The following is a 22460-nucleotide window of genomic DNA, read 5'->3' as shown; positions in this document are numbered from 1 at the left end:
TTAAATTAACATGGTTAAATTAAAGATTATTTCATTTCCAGAGAAGTGTCATTTAACATTTAGCAAATAAAAGAGGATACTGAGAATTTTCAACACAGTATGACATTTTGTGTATGAATGAATGAAAGACAGGTCATTCATATCTAATGATGGGTCTTCTGCATTCTAGATTCCATTGGGAAGTGTAGAACACACCAATATATATGGCAGATTGATAACGCAAACTATGAGCTAAAACATAACTATATGGCAGGGAGGCAGGCAGACAGAAAAGGAATTTAAAAGGAATTTGTAGAATTATGCTGGAGAAAATACATGTGTATTAAAAACGGAAACTGCATACTCTGCATGCACTCTAAAGGAATAAACCAATTATTTTGGTTATATGGAAATAGCTACATATTTGAATCGAGGCACGATGACGGATTAGGCAAATAGAAAAGGATGCTGTCCAAATTCAGTTGGCACATGTGACCAGAATATAAAATACAGTTTTTGTTTGGATTTCCTGTCGTAACCTCACGTGCTTTGAGTATTTGTTTGTCCAACAAACCATCTAATTTCAATGCACCAACACTGGAAAAACAGGTGCTTATTATATATAGGAGAATAAATATATATATATATATCGCATAATCATAAATCTAATACCTTGCTTAAAATCTAAAATCAAAGCGAAAAAAGCACATTTTAAATGTGTGGTATTTATTTTCGGAACACTATAAAGACAGTTTGAAAACAAAATAATGTAAACATGGAAAAATAAGATGGGTGAGCAATGCTTATGAATTAATGTTTAATAAAATTGTCTGAATACTTATGAGACTTGCAGTAAAGCAGGCTTTAAATCTTATGAAAGTTATTTTACTGGAATGATATATATTGTAATGAGGCTTCTCTAATGCAAATTTTACATATTTGTTTCTTCACCTCTGTCTATATCAGTGTTTGGAGTGTTTATAAACAGAACATTTCCATACTTTTCTTTTGAATTTATTTGGCACAAGCCCCTTGTTATTTCTTAGAAAATTAAATACAAACTCCTAAAACCTATATTCAGTTGAAATAGTCATCATGGGGAAATCATTTCTACATCATTTTATTCCAGTAACACAGAAACAGATGCAAAGTCAAATATTTGCAGTCAACTTCCACTTATTAATCTGCTCTTATTTATCTGGTATTAGGGATGTGTATGGGAAAAATATTCGGTTCGGCATTCAGAAATTCGGGACTTTGGTTCGGAACTTCATGTAAGTGTAGGGTTAGGGTTAGGGTTGCAGGTAGGAGCAGGGTTACCCTACCCCAACCCCTAACCCTGCCCCAACCCTCTCCTGTTTTGCAACTTTTCAGGGCACTTCGGAAGCATCAGAATGTCAGAATTTCCGAAATTCGTCCGAATTTGCATTCGGAACGAAACTAATTCCACATGTCTATCTGGTATCAAAGATAATCAGCTTTCTAAATCTTACTTGCATCCAGTACCTTTCAACGTTAACATACAGGGACACTGTAGTCACCAAAACAACTTTAGCTTCATGAAACAGTTTTGGTGTAAATATATTATGCATCTAAAGTGTCACTGCTCAATTCTCTGCAATTTAGTAGTTAAATCACCTTTGTTTCTGTTTATGCAGCCCTAGCCACACCTCCCCTGGCTGTGACTTACACAGCCTGCATGAAAAAAAATGGTTTCACTTTCAATCAGATGTAACTTACTTTAGAATGTTATCTCCTACTCTGTACGTTGAACTTGTATTACATACAGGAGACCCCTGCAGGGTCTAGCAAGCTGTTAATGGAGCAGGTAGTGCGGAACAAAAGGTAGTGTAAATATTAGATGACTCTTCACAGGAAGTGTTGAGGAAGGCTGTGTAAGTCACATGCAGGGAGATGTGACTAGGACTGCATAAACAAAGTGTTTTAATTCCTAAATTGCTAAGAATTGAGCAGAGAGACTGCAGGGGCATGATCTATACATCAGGACGGTTTCATTAAGCTAAAGTTGCTTTAGTGACTATAGTGTCCATTTAAGATATATCAATGCAGGCTTTCAGAGGCGTGGCCACAGAAGGAGTGTAACAATGAATAAAGCAGGAGCAAAAAAAAAAAGAAGGGGAATGATCAGTCTGTTAGACATGAGTTGCTTCTAAATCGATCACTTTTACCAATCACAATTACTAGCCACTATCACATTGTTCTCATGTCTAGGCAAAAGCCACATACTGCGATCAGCTAGATGCGATAGGTGCACTGGGGGCCCCCGGCTACCTGTCACTGCAGGAGGCCCAGCAAACACTATGTTCACATCCCAGCTGCTCTTCGGTCTCTAAATCTCACAAGCTCCGCGGCCATCAGAGCGGCTCGCCAGAGATAGAGGCAGAAGTGCAGCTGGGAAGTGGAGATCGAGCGTGCTGTACCCACTGCAGTTACAGGTAGCCAGGGGCCCACACCATGCCACAAGACCACCAGGGAACGTGATCTCACCCCTCCCTGGCTGCAGGTGAGACGCAGGGAGGGGGGAATACAATATATTACAATACAATAAATGAAAAAAAATCTGCTCTTTCTTCCATCCCCCCCCCCCACAGTATGCAGCCCCACAATATCCTTACACAGAAACACACTGCAGTCACTATATCCACTACACAAACACACACTGCAGTAACTATTTACACACACTACATTCACTACACAAACACACACACTGCAGTCACTATTTACACACACTATATCCTTACACAAACACTCTACAGTCACTAAACACACACACACTACATCCACAACACTAACACATTCTGCAGTTACACATTTTTGATATAGCTGATTTTGTATATTTGCCAAGTGGCAATCCTGCTGCAGTATTTGTTAATTGTAAATGAAAGGATAATGTTTGTGTTAGAATATTATATTTCAAAATCATACAAGACGTACTAAATAAAAGACAATGTAATTCCTTCTTCCAGTTTGCTATTTTAACACTTTAATGTCACATGGCCTACCAGTGGTGTACACACAACCCATGGGGCCCCGGTGCGAAAACTGATCCGTGATTTTGCTAGCGCTATAAATATATATAAAATAATAATAATAATACTGCAGCAAAGGATTCTGGGTGGGCATATGAAAATTGTTTCAACAAAGAATCAACTTTTTATCTCATTATTCCATTTTAGACATGGATTCCTTGGAGTCTGTGTGACATATACAACAGCTTTGGAACACAACTCAGGAAGAGATACCACTGAACCACTCATGGACAGCTGTTTCAATGTTAATACAACTCATCAGCATGAGGTTGGTTAATGCCAAGCCTCAATAGCAAGCCAGTAACCAACCTCATGCTGATGAGTTGCATTAACAATAAAACAGCTGTCTATATGTGGTATGAGTGGAGTATACCCCATTTTAAATACCCTGGGTTGTCTACTTTTGCAAATGGTATACCATGTTGGGGTTAATTCTCTTTAGCGGGCTGCCATATGGTCCCATAGGCAACATAACCTACTGGAAATTTTCAGGGTGTAGCCTTATATTTGACCTTGTAACTTTCCAAAATACTATAAAACCTGTACATGGTGGTACTGTTGTACTCATGAAATATCACTGAACACAAATATGAGTGTTTTTGAGCACTAAACGTTAATAGTATTATGACACAGTGAAAATGCCATGCAGAACTAAAAAAAAAAAACCATTTTGTTTAGATTTTATTCATATTAAATTATGTTTCATATATAAATATTTGATGTGAAATGAAATCCATGTTTATCCTGAACAAAATGATATATAATAAGTGAGTGCACTTAATATGAAAGGCGAATTTTAGTTGAACAGATATATAGCGCAAATTCAAGGTTTTGTTTAGATCAGAACTTTTACAATTGCCTCTGTCCTTAAGGGGTTCAGCAAGAGAAAATACCAATTTATTGATACAAATGTTTACAAGTAAACTCTAGCACTTGCTGTGATTCTGACCACTGGAGAGCTACACCCACAGAAAATCATTTATTAAGACTGCATGTGCACATCATGACATATCACAACAGAGACACATTTCAATGGGCTAATGCAGACATTTGCAGATGTTAACTTGTGTAATAAAAAGAAAATTACATTAAAACAAACTAACCACTTAAATTATGATTCTACAAAATTGCAGAATTAAATTCCTTTCAAACATTGAAGTTATGTTGTTGAATATGAAGCTGTGCACTGCAGTAGGAGCAGCCAGAAAAATGTATAGAAATCTGTTTGAGTATAATTTCCATCTGTGTAATGTAAACAACCTCAGCAAGGTTTCACACCAGTACTGGCATAAACCAATTCACTGCCTGGTGCGCATGGTCTGTTTAGCGAAGAATTTAGATCATCATCTTACAAAATTCCTGCAGCAGATAGATCTGGAAATATTTTGATATTTTTATTATTGGCATTTATATAGCATCCACTTATTCCACAGTACTTTACAATGTTACCAAGGGGGGAAATTTAACAAATAAGACAAACTTTTACAATTTTGACAAGAACGTTGGCTTACTGAGGACACTGCTCGAACAAGTTTACTATCTAGAGCAGTGGTTCCCAACCCAGTCCTCAAGTACCCCCTAACAATCCAGGATTCAGGTATTACCCAGTTGTGCCTAAGGTGTTTTTAGAAAGGAAAACAAAACACTTTAGACACAACAGGGTAATCCCTAAAACCTGGAATGTAATGACTGACAGAGGGGCAACTTGTGAGAAGAGCAACAGGAGAGAATCAACCTGGCAGCAGCATCCATTATGGACTGTAGTGCGGCATTTTGGTTTCTAAAGAGACCAATTAGAAGAGAATTACAGTAGTGAGGACATGCGTTTGTGTAGTGTGTATGTGTGCAGCATTGTGTGTCTGTAACAGTGTAGGTAGAAGCATGTGCAGTAGTGTGTCTAGCAGTAAATTTGGTGTGTGTGTGTGAGAGAGAAACAGTCTGGGTAATAGCATGTGTAGTACTTTGTTAAAAAGTGTGTAACCATCTGTGGAGCACCAATATGTGCAGACATGTGTATTAGTGTGTGGACAGTGTAGTTTGCAGTATGTGTATGTAACAGTGTTGGCAGCAATACTAGCAGTGTGCATGTGAGTAATTGTGTGGGTAGTAGTGTGTGTGTGTGAAGATGAATTTCAACAGGCAGATTGCTTGCCATCAGCAAGCAAGTGTACACAGGTGTCTACTCTGCCTAATAGCGCATCTGGCCCAGATTATAAGGAAAGATAAGCAGCTCCGTTTTAGAAATATTGAGTTTTATACAATGGGTAGAGATCAAATTGAAGAAGGAATAGAGTCACCAAGTAACACATTCTAGGATAGCGAGAGAGAGATCACTGGAGGAAAGGTCTATGTGGATGTCATCGCCATACAGGTGCTAGTGGTATCTAAAATAATGAATATGTTTGCCAACAAATTAAAAGATTGAATATTCTATCCATAATGTGAAATTATCTGAGCAGACTGTCACATGGGGAAATGAACCTTAAGAGAAATAGAATGTTCTTGGGCATTTGGAAATTATAATCTGTCTCTATGACTAAATAATCATAACACATCTATCTATGTAAACTGTTCACTATTTAGGCTCAGATTGCCATTTTTAGATATGGGATATGCAAATTTGCCTTGCTTAGAATAATGCAAGCTAGATTAAATCATAATGCCCCCCATCTGGTTAGCATACGATGGTACAGGTTATACAATCCAAAGTAGGAGGCTGGACTCTTAAAGATAGAATCATTGTAAATGTAAACCATTATATCAAAAGAAAACAAAAGGCAACCCACAAAGTTATTATAGAATTTCCAAATTTACACTTACTAAAAAGGCACTAAATTAGGCTTTGAAAATAGCGTTGACATTCCCTATGTTGTCTTATCTTTTGACTGCATTTGAAATTCAAAGAAATTCCAAAACAGGCAATCTGAGTATTTCATATAAAGATTTTGGTTTTATGAATGCTTAAAATGTATAATATGATGACATACATTCGAGACAAAACATACATATACATAAAACTATGCTATAGTGAATACACACATTAATATGCACAGACAAACATCTGACCCATACGTAAACAAGCACTCATTGGCACAAACTCAGATACCCAGACTCATCTACACTGATCAGCCACAACAAGTAACCCACTGACAGGGAAGGTGAATAGCACTGATTATATTGTTACAGTGGCACCTGTCAAGGCATGAGATATATCAGGCAACAAGTGAAGTCAGGGAAAGTGAAAAGATCTGCGTGACTTTGACAAGGGTCAAATAGGGATGCCTAGATAACGGGGGTCATAGCAACTCCAAAACGGCAAGTCTTTTTGGGTGTTCCTAGTATGCAGGGTTAGTACATACCAAAAGTGGTGCAAGGAAGGACAACCGGTGAACCGGCATCAGGGTTATGGGCGCTCAAGGCTTGTTGATGCCCATGGGAGATGAAGGCTAGCACATCAAGTCCGAAAGCATACATTAAGCTATGGTAGCTTAAATTGATTATAAAACTTAATGCTGGCCATGATAGAATGGTGTCTAAACACAGTTTGCCGTGTATGACACTGTGTAGCCACAGACCAGTCAGGGTGTCCATGATGACCAATGTCCACCACCAAAAGTGTCTTCAATGGGGACATGAGCATCAGAACTGCACCACGGAGCAATGATAAAAAGGTTGCCTGGTCTGATGAATCATGTTTTTTTTTTTTTAGATCAGGCCAGGTGTGCGTGCATCATTTACCTGGGCATTTGCCCCCCGGCCCTGAGCCCAGTACACTATAGTAATCACATTTAATATTTCTCTAAACCACATTTCTTCACTATTAACTAATGAAAGAATGAAGATGTCATGTCCTTACGTCTGTCCACTTTTTTAGTTAAAGGGTTGTAATCATTTGATACTATTTTATTGTGAACTTTGTTTTAATTCCCATGGGTTTTTATGAAGGTACATAAAAGGTACCTAGATTTTTAGGGGTTCATTCACCTTTTCATCTTTAAATGTATTCCATATTTTATTATATTACTTACTATTTAATAGGACAAAAATATGCACTCCTTTTCAGTTGCTGATATCATTGGCATTTTACCTCCTCTGAGATTCACTGCAGTCAGTATTTCTCCTCCACAACAACCCCCTCCAAGAGAAGAACTTCCAAATCTGGATATCTTTGTAGAGAATAAAAGCATATTTTATAAACATAATGTCATACCAAATACCCTTTTCTTTGCAGAACAATAAAGGCCGTTATTTTGAATGACATGGATCTTGTTTATTTGTTGTACATCATAAAATTACAAATATATGTAGTGGGGGTGGGGGGTGGGGGGGTTGTCTTCGTGCTAGAGCTGCATTGCCGCACTTTGGTGAAGCTCCTGAAATCTAAGCAGCAAAGAGCGTAAAATAAACGGCCTACCGAGCAATACATAACTCAATAACAGGTTAACTGCTACATAATGTCCCAGAGACAGAAATCCAAAGTATCTAAAGTGGATCGGACCTCCTTCTTCCTAACGAGACAGAGTGCCAGGAAACAGCGGGATGGCCCAAATCCCATACAAGATGGCGGAGACACGCTCTCTAGGGGAAGCTCATCATTACCTCCACCATCCACAGACTCCATGTCACACAAACACAAAAATGCATGTCTTTATTACTGTATATATTTATACATCCTAAATGCCTATATTACCTATTATAGTGTATGCTATTGGAAACTTAGAAAATGGTATATGTTCATGTGTTGAGTGACAGATTGGTTAGTTCACGACTCTGCCCAATTAAAACCCATGTACGTATTATTGATGACAACATTATTGATGAAGTTCTCCCTTGCTATAAAAAAAAATCTTAAAGTACAAATGAACAGATAGTAGTTATAAAGATAACTACTCGTGCTGCTCGTTACAACTGGCAGATGAACCTAACCTTTCACACTTGTTCTCTGTAGTTATGTTCTGTCAAACTCACTACTGATCAACATTGTTTAATACGCTCTTGCTTCATCTCTCCAGTGAACACATCTTATTCTGTGGTGACTAACAACCATGAACCCCACTACCTGCGACTGAGCTTTTACAGCTGGCTTTTATTTCTGTTAATTGCAAGTGATCCTACTATCAATTGATCAGAATGATCATGTGTCACATAATATCACATAAGCACCAGGAACAGATTTAATATAAAGGATCCATCTCAAACAACTTTTCATGAATCACCACCAATGCTACCAATGTGGAAATGATTTACATCTGGATATTTAACATTGTTTGTGCTCTGCTGAACTGGAAAAGACAAATCATTCTGCATTCAGATTTACAAATGGGCTAAAATAAAAAGTTATGTACAAAATTGCAGTTCACTGATAGTGGAGTTTCAGGCAGGTTAAAAGAACTACAGGAATGTAGACTGTAAACATAAAACACAATTCTCTTTGTACTTCTTTGCCTATGTTTCATGGTGCATGAAGAGTGTTTTACGAACACAATTTTTGTAAAAAAAAAAATTCATATTTGAATTTTTATTTCGCTTTTACAAGTTACAAAAATATTACAGAGAAAATATACAAAGAAATTTACCAAAAAAAACCACACAAAAATTGTTGTAGTAATCATTTCTTCTATGTATGTAAATTTCCAATTTAATTTATGACATTTTCAACCAAACGTCTATATTAATCATCTTCCGCTGCTAGGATCTCTATCAATTTGAAAGGCTTATATAGTTTTGTTTTGTTCCACCTCCTTTAGTTTATATTAGCGGTCCATATTTATCAATATGTCTGTCTTATAAATTTCATCTAGTTTCCTCCTAGATTACCCTCATTTCCACCTTCCCCAGATTTTATCAAATATGTCTTGTTTGCCTTTTATCCTATATGCCATCTCCTCATAGGTTTTAGTGGTAGAGATCTTTTCCCTTATTATGCTTAATGATGGCCCTTGTTTTGTTTTTCCATAAGCTGGCTATATCATTTTTTGTAGCCATTAAGATATGTATGATTAGCACAGTTTCCTGTATCAGTGTTCTCTCTGGCATGATATGTAATAAGAAAATTTCTGTTGCATGGGGCATCAGTATACGTGTAACATTAAAAATCAGTTGTTGGATGTGTTTCCATACATCAGTAATCTTTTTACAATGCCAAAATATATGTGGCATAGATCCTTCCATTTCCCCACATCTCCAGCAGGTCCCCATATTCTCTGGGTATATTTGTGCCAGTTTTTGAGGTGTCATGTACCAACGAATTTTATATGTTGCTTCTATCTGTTGTATGTTGTGTGTGGCTACCTTGGTCGATCTCATAGCCCTATACCATTGTGAAGGCTCCCATTCATTATTTAATTCCTTCTCCCATTTTAACATAAAGGGAAGTTGTTTGGGTTTTGCCACGTTTATTATTCCTCTGTAGATAATTGAAAGAGGGTTAACTTGGGGTCGACTCCCCAAGCATAACTTCCCAAAATCGTTCATCTTTTCTTTCACTTGAAGTTTTATTAAAATATGTTTCACTCTGAGGTATGAATAGAGTACCCTGTTAGGAAGATCATATTTAATTTGTATATCTGGGAATTGATGTATATCTGTGCCTATTATTAGATGTCGAGTTTTTGTTATCCCTTTATTTCTCCATGTTGTTACATTTAAATCATTTTGTATAGTAAGTTAAACTTTGCAAGGTTGCATAATAGAGATAATTGCCTTTCCTCAGGAGTTTAGGGGCCCAGTGCCTCCACATCTGCAGAGAAATTTGTGTTGTGGATAGGAAATTGTGATTTATAGGATGAACACAATGTGTTCTCTAAAAGAGATCCAATATCTCATATTGTAGAAATATGGATTGTTCCAATATATGCCATAGTGGTATAATAGACATATCTCTTAATGCTGCTGTTTGTGCCAATATAGATGCTATGTAATATTTTTGAATATGCGGTACTCCCATCCCACCCTCTGTCATTTTGCAGCTTATTGTGTTCAATGATATCCTTGGGGGTTTACGTTTCCATATATGAGCATTTATTGTTGTCTGAAAGTTTGTTATAATTGATTTTGGATCATTATTGGTATGGATCTAAACATAAATACGATCTGTGGTACTATGCACATTTTAATGGAATTAATCCGTCCCGCCCATGATGTGGTGCTCTTATCCCAGCGCTTTAATGTATCTTGTACTTCTCGTAGTAGTTTGCTATGGTTAATTTTGATCATTCTCTGTTTTGAAACTGAAAGCTGTATACCAAGATATTTATAAAGTTTTTTCTCCATTCAAATTGGTATTCATCTTTCAACCTTCGAACAGTCGACTCTTGCGTATTAATAGGTAAATATTATTTTTACAATACAACACTGTGCCATATTCCTTCAGTAGATCCAGCGGCATTATTGCTTTATATGGATTTGTTAATATTTACCAGGACATCGTCTGCAAATAAAGCCTCTTTTTGAGGTCCCTTGTGTGTATTTAGCACTGTTATTTGATCTTGTTTATTTATCTTATATGCTAGGGGTTCAAGGGTCATGATAAAAATTCATGGAGAGAGGGGGCAGCCCTGTTTCGTACCATTAGAAAGACAGATCTTACGTGACACAAAACCTGAGTTGATAACTCTAGCTGTTGGGTTTGAATATAGGGAGAGCATGCTTTGTTGGGATTTATCTAGCACATTATCCATATATTGGCAGTGTAGGTGATCAAACACCTTTTCCGCGTCAAGTGCCATCAACAATTCCTCTGTTTTTTGTCTTTTCATTATTTCCAGTATATCTATAAATCTGCGGGTATTGTCCCCCACCTGTCTGCCTGGCACAAAACCTGCTTGTTCTGTCCCTATCAATTTGGGCAGTAATGGTTTCAATCTTAGTGCCATAACTTTTGCAAACAAATTTATATCTGCGTTAAGCAGAGATATAGGTCTTTGGTTGACACAGCTACTAGGTGGTTTGCCTGGTTTTGGCAATGTAATTATGTTAGCTTCCAACATTTCTGGGTGTACCTCACCTGAATCTAGAATGCTGTTAAAACGTTTTGTAAGGTTTGGGGTCAATTTCTTTGCAAATTTAAAATAATAATAGATAGAAAACTCATCTGGGCCTGGTGCTTTATGTTTTGATGTTGTTGTTATAGCTTCCCACACCTCCTCCTCTGTAAAAGGTTTGTTCAGAACCTTAGAAAAGTGGAAATCATATTTAATGTGGGTTGGGTTGTGTTTAAATCCTCCCTTAAATTATATAAATATTCATAATATGATGCTAACTCATTAACAATTTGATTTGGGTCTATCAATTTAGCCCCTTTTGAGTTTTCCAAATATGGGATTTTTGTCTGAGTTAACTTCTGCTTAAAGGGACACTCCAGGCACCCAGACCACTTCTGCTCATTGGAGTGGTCTGGGTGCCAACTCCCACTACCCTTAACCCTGCAACTGTAATTATTGCAGTTTTTCATAAACTGCAATAATTACATTGCAGGGTTAACTCCACCTCTAGTGGCTGTCTACTAGACAGCCACTTGAGGTCACTTCCTAGTTTGTAGCACAGGATTCCTGTGCTAGAGCGTCGCTGGACGTCCTCACGCTGTGTGAGGACCTCCAGCGTCGCTCAAAACCCCATAGGAAAGCATTGAAATGATTTTTCAATGCTTTCCTATGGGGAGACGTAATGCGCATGCGCGGCATTTCCGCGCATGCGCATTAGGTCTCCTCGGCCGGTGAGCGAGATTAGTCTCGCCCACCGGCCGACGTAATCACTAGGAGGAGCGTCTCGGAGGCGGAGACAGCGGCGAGGGACATCGCCGCTGTCCCAGGTAAGTCACTGAAGGGGTTTTCACCCCTTCAGTAACCGGGGATTGGGGGGTGGGAGGGAGAGGGACCCTCCAGTGCCAGAAAAATGGATAGTTTTTCTGGCACTGGAGTTTCCCTTTAAGTTGGGACGCCAATAGTTTGCCCACTTTATTTCCCGGTGTGTAGGATTTAAATTTAGATTTTCTCAAAATGTGTTCCGTTAACTGTAATTCCAAGTTTTCTAGTTGTTTTTTAAGTTTAAAAAATGTATTTCGTAAACAATCATTTTGTGTTTGTTTATATTGTTCCTCTGTTTCTCTTATAGATTTGAGAAGTTTTTTCTGTTCGTCTCAAAATATTTTTTTTTGCTCTTGCGGCCTGTTTTATAAGTATTCCCCTCACTGTGGCCTTATGAGCCAACCATATAATTGCTATAGAGGTATCGATATTAATATTTTCTTGAAAGAACGGATTAATTGTATTCCTAATCTCTATTTCTTCCAGGTTTTTGTCTAATAAAGCTTTGTTCAAGCGCCATGAACACTTGCCTCTTGCCTGATAGGAAGTATCAAATATGAAGCATACTGGGCCGTGGTCTGACCATGTTATTGGATCTATAGTTACCTTCACTAGAGACTGGAGTGTAGATGCATCTGTCAAACACATATCCATCCTTGAGTAGTTTAGATGCACCCCTGAATAGAAAGTATAATCTCTAAATTGAGGGTATTTAGCCCTCCATGTATCATATAGACCATGAGTTATCATCAATTTTGCTAGTTTAGCACTTAAAGCAACCTTTGTCGTGGATGGTATCTCATATACTGAAACATCAACCTCTGGATGCAACGTACAATTGTAGTCTCCGCAAACATATAATTTGCCTTGTTTATATTTCTCAATGCGTTTTATCGCTTTCTGTAAAAAGCTTATTTGGTTGCTATTTGGTGTATATATGTTTGCTATTGTTACCTTTTTCTCACATAACGAACCCACCGGAATAAGTAACATGCAAGATAACTGATCGGGTATCTAGGCGAGGTGAGAGTTGGGGGTCTCTGAGCGCTAAAATGTGTTTCTTGCAAACATGCAACCACCGCCTGTGATTTGCACAGTATCTGGAACAACAGTCTGCTTTTATGGGGAATATTGAGGCCATTCACGTTAAATGTTAGGATATTAAAATAGTGAGCCATTAGAGTTAAATTAACATAATGTATCACTATTTGCCCTCGTTCCTAACTCTATAACTCTATAAGTGTTTGCTCTATTTGGCCATAAGAGATCCTGTAGTTTAATGTTTTTCTTATTTACATATATTTAAGAAGCTACTAATAGAAAAAAAATCTCATATATAAATAAATACCCAAAACCAAAGCTAAAAAAAAAGTATACTTAAAAAAATAATAATAATAAATTAGACAAATCATCTTAATCTTACAGATTAGCCCTGCAAAAGAAACCATTGGTGGTTGATTACTGTTAACCCCTTTGGGGTATAGCCAACTAATTTAGGAGGTGATTGAAATTGAAAATGCGGGAAACAAGCCATCTCCTGCTTAAATACTCATATAACTCTGCCTGGCTTTTAAATCTATAGCATAGTTATGTATATGTAACAAAAAAAAAAGTTTCCTTTTTTTCTCTTCTCTTTTTCCACTCTTTGGGGCGTCAGAGGAAGGAGAGGGGAGTTTTTTTTTTTTTTTCACACAACTGGTTTATAGCGAACACTGGCCTTTAAGTGTGTTGCCATATTTTAAGTTCAATTCATAGCCTTTATATAGTCTTTTCTTCATGTGGTCACCTAATTTGCCTTGCGTACTGTCGTCCATTGCTGGTAGCATCTTTTTCACGTGCGATCTGCCCGCCATTTCTGATGGAGTTCCTAGTAGACCCCATTTATGTAGTATTTGTAATCCTTCTTCTAGGGCCTTCTATCTTCATCATAGTTCCGTTTCTCCAGATCAGCAATTTAGTTGGGAAACCCGATCTATAGGCCACGTTGTTAAATCTCTTAAATGTTTGGTAACACTTGAAAAAAATCTCTTCTTCTGGCCATAGCCATAGCAGATAAGTCCGTCAAACAATAAAATATGCGAGTATGCTACTTGTAGCCCTTCTTTGTGTGGATAAAATCATCTCTTTTGTGCTGAAGTAATGTAACCTCACCACAATGTCTCTTGGGACATCTGTGGTAAAATCTTTAGGCTTTGGCACCCTGTGTAATCTATCAAACCACAAGTCTTCTGTAGTAAGAGTGGAAATGATTGCCTTGAACAGATCGACTAAGTAAAGTGGAATATCTGCCCCTGGACTGTTTTGGGCACACCTCTGACTCTGATATTGTTGCACCTTGATCTATCCTCTATATCTGCCATTTTCCCTGGAGTTGTTGATAGTCTGCTTCAATTTTGTTAAGTTTTTCCCTCATTTTGTTATTATTCTCGCAAAGCTCATCTATTTTTTCTTCCAGGGCAGATGTTCTCGTGCCCAACTCCTTACGGATTTCTTCCGATATTTTTCTAAAATCTAGCTGTAATGATGTTCTCAGAGTGGAGAGCATGTCTGCCAACCTTTTTTCTGACAGGGAGAGATCTTCTACAGTTTCTCCTAAAATTTGTGTGGAATCTAAATCAGAACTCACTTCAGAATTATGTGAGGGAGATCTTGCACTGCCTCCACCTCCACGATCTGGTCTTCTTCTTTCTCTCTTGTTTGTTTTAAAGAACTCATGTTGTCTCTGTGATTTTGGTGGCGCCATCTGGTGGCTGTATATGTGGTGCAAAAAAAACTGTATTATAGTTGTGCAATAGTAAATTGATGCAATAATGCGGTGCTGTTTGTAGTCCTCTTCAACTATGCTCCTATTTTCGTCCTAAACTTTTTTTATTTTCTCTATTATTCTTTTTCATCTCTCTTCCTGTGAGGTTGTGAGACAGCTACTTTTTTATTCAATAATCTACAGATATTTTTTTTTCCTTTTTCCTTTTCTCCCCTCCTCTTAATCCCCTTTCCTTTTTCCTTTCCCTTTTCTCTTCTTCCCCTTTTGTTTTCCTTTTTATTTCCTTCTCCTTTCTTTCTTTTTCTTTGCAGTGCGGTGATGTGTTGTACTACTATATGATATGATATGTAGTTGTAGTCTGGTAAATTTTAATTCTCAGTTTTTTTGTTTTTTTTTTGAAAATCTGTTTTATTAAGATTTTGTGTGGTTAGAAACAGAATTTTGTCAATACAAAAATTTTCAATAGTGAGGACTCGCAGGTCCTGATTGCTCATAGCACATTAAGGTCGCGTACATAGTAGGTGAAGTGTTCATCATGTGGGGCTATACCAGGCCCATAGAGACCGGGTACTTTAAACAAATGCACAACAACAATCAGCACATTGTATTGTACAGTACTTCCCTTCTCCACCTGGCACCAATGTGTATAGCTATAGGCCATCCCTTTGAGCGTCATGCTTCTTGAGTGTACCCTGCAACCCATGGGACTCCGTGCAAAGTGTCTAAAGAGGTGCTACGCTATGGTGGGGTCTCAACCATACCAGGTGTAGTTGACTTTCAAGGAGCTCCATTTGGCTACTAAGGCCTTTCACTACATACAAATATGGACCTGTGTGCGTTGCCAGTGATTACAAGGCCTTTCATGGGTATGTCCGCCCCAACTATCCCACCCTTTAAGGGTGTGCATATGTCCATAAGTCATTGGTGGAATCCGTGATAGCTGTGAAAGAGGTGATTATAGTGCTGACTTTATATGATCGCACTGACTGGTCCCGGACAAGATACAGGCTTATCACTATAGCGTGAGTGTGTCTTATCCAATTGCTCGTGTATATGTAAAGGTTACAGGTGAAAATCAGAAGTAGGTTGATAGAGAGGGAAGAAGAGTTGCCCCAAGGCCTAAGTATAGGTTAGGTAGGGTAGAATAAAGCAGGCAGGAATGGTCACGCCCCGTCGGGCCAGCTGTCCCCTCTGCACGTCCCCCCACCCGTTCCATCCCGCCCTATCTGCTACAAGACACAAACGCGAACCATGGCCGCCACATCTCTGCGTGTCTGTCCCCCCTACCAAGTAATGAGGCTTGGATCGCCTCAGCTCCCTGAATGTCCTCCACCCTACGAATCCATTCCTCCATTCGGGGTGCCTCCGACTTCTTCCAATATAGCGGGATCAGGGCTTTGGCCGCATTGAGTAAATGACGTAGGATTGATTTTTTGTACATGGCAATCGACATCTTTAAAATATGTAGAAGAGGCAGGGCCGCTGTCCATTTTGTCGTTTCTCCCATAATTTTGGTTATCTTCTTCCTGATCATCTCCCAATATGGGACGAGAAGGTGACATTCCCACCATATATATATATTGTCGTGCCTCTCTCCTCGAGGCATCACCAACATGTCGGAGGCGTCGTTGGGAAGATCCTGTGGAGCAGCGTCGGGATCCTATACCAGAGTGCGATTTGTTTGTAATTAATTTCTTGGTAATGTGAGCTGATCAAGCTTTTGTGTTGCCAGAGTAATGTACCCTCCCATTGTTGGGGTGTGAAGGTGGTGTCCATCAATGCCTCCCACTGCCTGCGGAAGGTATCATTCTCCGCCAAGTGTCCCACCAAAAGATGTTGGTAGAGGGTGGGTATCGTTCTTTCCAGTGATGAGCCCCTCTCGCATCTCGCCTCGAACCAAGTGAGGTCCCTGTGCAGTCGTTCTTTTATAGCTACGGTGTCATAATAGTGCTTTACCTGCATGTAGCATAGCATTATCAGGGGAGTCCAGGGTGTCTCTCCTAACAGGGAGTCCAGGGACTGCAGGGTGCCATCTCGCAAAACTGTGGAGATGGGGATATGTTCACATCCCTCCGCATAGGGCCATGCTCTTGACGGGAATCCCCCTCCTATCGCCGGATTGTGGGCAATGGGAATTAGTGTCAATTCTCTGTTCACTTCTTTTTCCTCACCAATCTCTTCTAATCACTTTGAATTGCTTGTATAATTTTAAGTCATTTAAGTCATATTGAGTCTCTGTGAATCACTTATATCACTTTAAATAGCTTTAATCGCTTTATATCACTTTAAATCGATTTGAATAGCTTCAGATCACATCAAATAAATACTACGCCTTTGCTGCAAAACTTTGAATCACTTTTAAATCACTTTAAATCCCTTTGAAACCCTTATAAACTGCTTGAAAGTCACTACACATCTCTTCAAAACACTTCAACACATTACTGCTACTCCTGTATTTCTCTTCCCTTCCCCACTCCTCTTTTTTGAAAGAAAAAGAATCTTGGATGTTTTAAGCTGTGAAATCCCACCTCACTTCTGTGCAGAGGCACCGTAGTGACTTGGTGCTATGCAGCGCACTGTGGGGTTATGTCAAGTTGGCGTCGCGATGTAATCTCAATGTGGTTGCCGTGGTACCCATATTCCCCCAATATGATGTAATTTGCAATGCCATGGTTATACCTTGATTATGCCTTATGATGCCGTACAGTGTTGTGCATTCATTCTGCTTAATGCTGCTCTTTCCTTTTTTTTTTTTTGCTGTTTTTTTTGCTGTTTTACTTTTGACTGTAGCGTCCCTCTATGTCAGTCTCTAATTTCCTCCTGCTCCCCTCTCCTCGTAATGCCTCATAGTAGTTCTGTAGCAACTCTGTGACAGTTCCGTTACCTCGGGTTATTCGGACGGCTTGGAAGGCTAAAAAAGATTTTTTTTTGGTCGTTTTTCTGGCTTGTTTGCCGATACGGGTTGGATATCTACATGCAGCGTCTACATGCCTGCAGCAGCCACACACGTCCACTCCATGACTCCAGAAGTCCCGCCCACCACACAATTTTTTAAGGTATTATGTATGCTGCACAGTTTTCATTTTATTTCAATATTTCTTATAATTCGACTGTTATCCAGTAGTATATGATGAGAATATTTATAGCCATGAATAAGCACACACACACGCGCACACACAGACACCTACAGGAAGAAGTGCTGTAAACTCATACTAGGGGGAGATTAACACATGGTTTTGTTAGATCAATACATTTAAAAATGAAAACAGGAGTGGCATCATGCTTATTCATATTGCATTTGATTTTATTATTGGTGTAGAGGGAAACGAAGGCCAAGCTAAAAAAAATAAAAAAAAAATTATATGAAATACAATATATAAGCTGACAGAGTAAGGTAGAATTTAATTATAAATTGTGTCATTTTTAGTCTAGTGTTAAAGAAGCAGTAAAGCAGAACAGACAGATTTGTTGCAAAGTGACATTTTCTACAATGTTTCAAACGTATTGAGAATTTAGTAGACCTTTGAGATTACCCATATTTTAAGCTAAAGCTTATTGTCTGAATTGATCAGCATTTAAATGATGTAATTTGTTTTCTGTAATGTCTTGTGGGATTGAATTTAATATTTAGCCACATTTCCCACACTTTCCTAAATCTCTTCAATTTCCCCCCTGATAAACTGTCAGTTTTTCCCTTGACATAAGCCTCAAGATCTTAGCTTCCATTTCATTTATAGATGATATATTTATTTTCCTATTTCCCAGTAACAGTGTATCCCTGGGCACACATGTTTCAAGAGATGACTTGCGGCTCAAATACTTATGTTCATTTTTTCCCTTTTTAAAATTTATTTGAACATTACAATTTAATATCTTCAATTTTATAGTACCTGAGTCCCCATGCAAAGGCTAGGAAGTTGGTTAAGAGGGGGTAGATCCATTGTCATGTGACATGGGGGCAATTGTCCCCAGAGTTGTCATTATTTTTTGGCTATTGTGTGCAGTGATGTAATTTTAACTAAGGACAAGTTGGTGATATAGGTATCTGATGTTTTTACTGCTCCTATTAAAGTAGTTGCAAAACAAGTGTTCAATGAAAGCGGCTGAACCTCAGTTTGCAGCACAGATTTACATAATTATTCTGGCTACCATAAGTAACTTTATGCACTGGTGTCTTCCCATGAAGAAATATCTGGCAGTTTTCCAAGATACCTGTGCTGGTGAACACCTAATGCTCCTAAACATTCCATTAAACTCCGAGGATAATATCTTCAAATGCAAAGGTTTGGAACCTCTGAATTACAGTTAAAGTATGTGAATGCAAAAACACCATTCATCTATGGGTTTAGCCCATTACCCCACCAAAGCTATTCAAAGAAAAACCTTTTATATTGACTGGCTTGAGCATTGCTCCCATGTTGGAGACCAGTCTTTTAAAATAAAATAAAAATTAGGGCCAAATTAAAACTTACTCAAATGGTAGATGCACAAAGTCCTCTTTGTATAGACCACCCTTACAACAACATTTTTTACCCATATCTTTAATCAAACCTATACTAATGCCCCTATGATGATTTGACACTATCTCCTTAACTCAAGGCATATCACACTTTGCTTGATAATGATAGTATTTGTTCTTAGATGTTTCGTTGACCTTTTGTTTATATTGATTTAAAATGATAAACAATCTCAGTAGAGAGTAAAAGATTTTTTTATTTTTTTTTTACTATGTCTGTTACATTTTCCCATCTGATATGTATTGTTTATTTAGCCATTTCTGGCCTACAAAATACAAATGGATTATATAAGATGAGATTCTTTTTCAAAAAAGAAAAAAAAAAGTTGCTGCAACTTAGAAATGGATTTCTCTTGCAGGAAAAAACAAACTAGATTTCGGTTTTAAAGCAATGTTTTTTTTTTTAATGTATTAAACCAATCTGTATCATTGAGGAATAGAGATGTCCCGAACAGTTCGCCGGGAACTGTTCGCCAGCGAACATAGCTTGTTCGCGGTCGCTGCGGCGGGCGTACATATGCGATGTTCGGTCCGCCCCCTATTTGTCATGGAGGTGGGAGGGTCTAGGAGGGAGGGACTGCTGCTGATTGGCTGGAATGTGTCTGCTGACTGTGAGGTACAGGGTCAAAGTTTACTCAATGATGACGAATAGGGGGCGGACCGAACATCGCATATGTTCGCCCGCCGCGGCGACCGCGAACAAGCTATGTTCGCCGGCGAACAGTTCCCGGCGAACTGTTTGGGACATCTCTATTGAGGAAGAGAAACACACATTAGACCAAATCAGGATTTTTAAGAAACTGTTTGAGGAAGTTTATTAAATGGCCACCAGTCACTGTAATTTTATTAAAATAACAATCTTCTCAGTGATGTAAACACACTGGATCTCACAAGAAGCACAAACTCAAAGACTTAATCTAGGCTCTATTCGGTTCACTTTTTTCTGGGAAATAATTTTAACGTTATACTCTTACTAAAGTATATCCATTTTATCCTTGTGATATTGAGAATCACTTTTTGTGATATACTGATGTAACAGTACATACTCCTTTCTATTTACATACTCTAACAATGTTAGTATCACTTCAGTGGCCATGAAAGTGTAAACTCACCTGCCCAGTCAAGGCAAGACCTCCTAGGTGAGTTCTACACTAATTATTCACCTTGCTGTTTTTTTTAACTAAAAGGTTAAATCTCTAATGAGAGAGAGGCATTTTTCTAACACCCTATACACCCATTAACCCTTACTAGGGAACACATAGGGTGGGCGTCAGCACTGTAACGTGGCTCTGTAATACAAAAGCAAATACAAACATACAATTAGTGTGTAGTTTGTGCGAATGGCTTAAGTTTGAATTTCTGTTCTTAATTATTAAATATTTATTTTACTTTTTTTGTCATTGTCAAGCACCTCCCAATTACCATTTGATTTGGAGCCACTTCTATATTATTTAATCCCAACACCCTTTCCACCTTCTAGTTTGATTGTCTCCTTTCCCAGTTTCCATTCCCATCTGGGCACAACTTTAGATTGCATTACCTCAGCTATCCTCTAGAATGTAAACATGTTTGAGGAGAGCCCTCAACACCCTCTGTTCCTGTGCATCCAACTTGTCTTGTTGCAAATACAAGTCCATTAGTACACCTATTGTACAGTGCTACAAAATTTGTTGGCACTTTATAAATAATAATACTGGTTATATTTTGATCCCTATGTTATTTAGAATGGTGTACCCACAATGCAGCTGCACTGTCCCAACTTCCTTTTCTCAGTTCGTCCTTTGCCCATCTCCAAACTCCTAATCTCAGATCTAACATTTGAATGAAGTGTAGATATTTGGTGTGACAAAACCCTATTTCTTTGTCCCAGTTATTTTTCCCTGCATTCGGTAGACTAATCTACCAAACACCGACTACCCCCCCGGCTCATTTTACTTAAAAGAAACCACTTGCTGTGTGGGTGCCGTTCATATAACCGAGCACTATGTGCGCTGGAAAACAGTGGCCATCTTGTCTACCAAAAGCAGGCAGCGGTACCTGGTAGTTGAACGTCTGGAACAGTAACGTGGACACTCAACCCCATGAACACCGGTGATTTTGTACGAATGCCTGCTTCTTTCTACGACAAGCCAGGAGAGCGCTATTCGATAGGATTGTTCGCAAGAACTAGGCGAACAATCGCTGCCTATGAGCCAGGGGAACCATCCGACGTTTTGTTCATTTGGGAACTCCCAAAGGTTACTGACTGCTACCCTTGATTCTCTGGAATGGATTTGGGCAGACACCATGTGTGCGGTCGGTCAAAACTTTACCTCTGTGGCAATTCGGCTGTGTTTGTGGGATCTGAGCGCTATTTGGATATGTTGGGCGCTCAGATACGGGCTATCCAGGGATATAATATTTTTGGGGGTTCCTATATATGTTTTGGGGAATTTTATGTTTTATACTTTGTACCTCTAGTGCCTGGGAGATAATTAGTTTAAGCAAAGTACACAAAATTATCTCCCAAACACAGAAACTCCTGGGCGTGTTGTAGAAGTGTTTTACTAGGTCTTTGCTTGTGACCCCATGCTGCGGTTCTGTATACAAGTGGGCCGTTTGGCCAGAATAAAACATTACAGTCGTACCCTTCATCAAGTCTCGACTTATGAACAGCAAACCGATTCAATTTTACCACGACATTAGGATTTGGGGAGAGAACGAATCAGCGTACTATGCGAATGGGCTATAATCACTTAAGCCTCTAGCATTTCGGGAGTGTGCAAACGAACGGAATATACAAAATAAAAGGGGTTTGTTACATTAGGAAGCTTTTACCATTGGAATTCTAGAAGGCATACATACAAGTTCTCTTTTTTTGTGTTTCATTAAGTTGAATATCTTCGAGTGATGAGCAAATCTGGCACTCGTAAGGTTAAAGTACAACACATGTCTCTCTTTTTACTACATGATTAGCTTCTCTGCAGTCTCCAGATTGAGTCTATGCCCATATCTCTTAGTTGCTGTAATCTTTAGCTGCGGGTGCCTTGTAAAAAGATTCAGATGCATTTACTTAATGTGTTTGTGCTATTTAGTATATTACACATTCCAAAAAATACTATTTAACAAAAATCCATTAGATCCATAGAGAAGAGAGGAAAGAATTATAATGAATTAATGTTGGTGGTACAAAATAAAATATCAGGAAAGAAATAAAGCACTTACCTGGCAGCAGTCGCCAAATATAGTATTTAATATATATAGATATATTTAACGTTAAATTATAACACATTTTATGATTTCAGAAAGAGAGAAAATGAAGAACATGCCTGATTAAGATTTTCTGTCAGGATCTGTCAGGATCCTGC

The sequence above is a fragment of the Pelobates fuscus genome, chromosome 1 (assembly GCF_036172605.1).
Source record: "Pelobates fuscus isolate aPelFus1 chromosome 1, aPelFus1.pri, whole genome shotgun sequence".
Taxonomy (NCBI): domain Eukaryota; kingdom Metazoa; phylum Chordata; class Amphibia; order Anura; family Pelobatidae; genus Pelobates; species Pelobates fuscus.
This window is presented reverse-complemented; position numbering follows the sequence as displayed.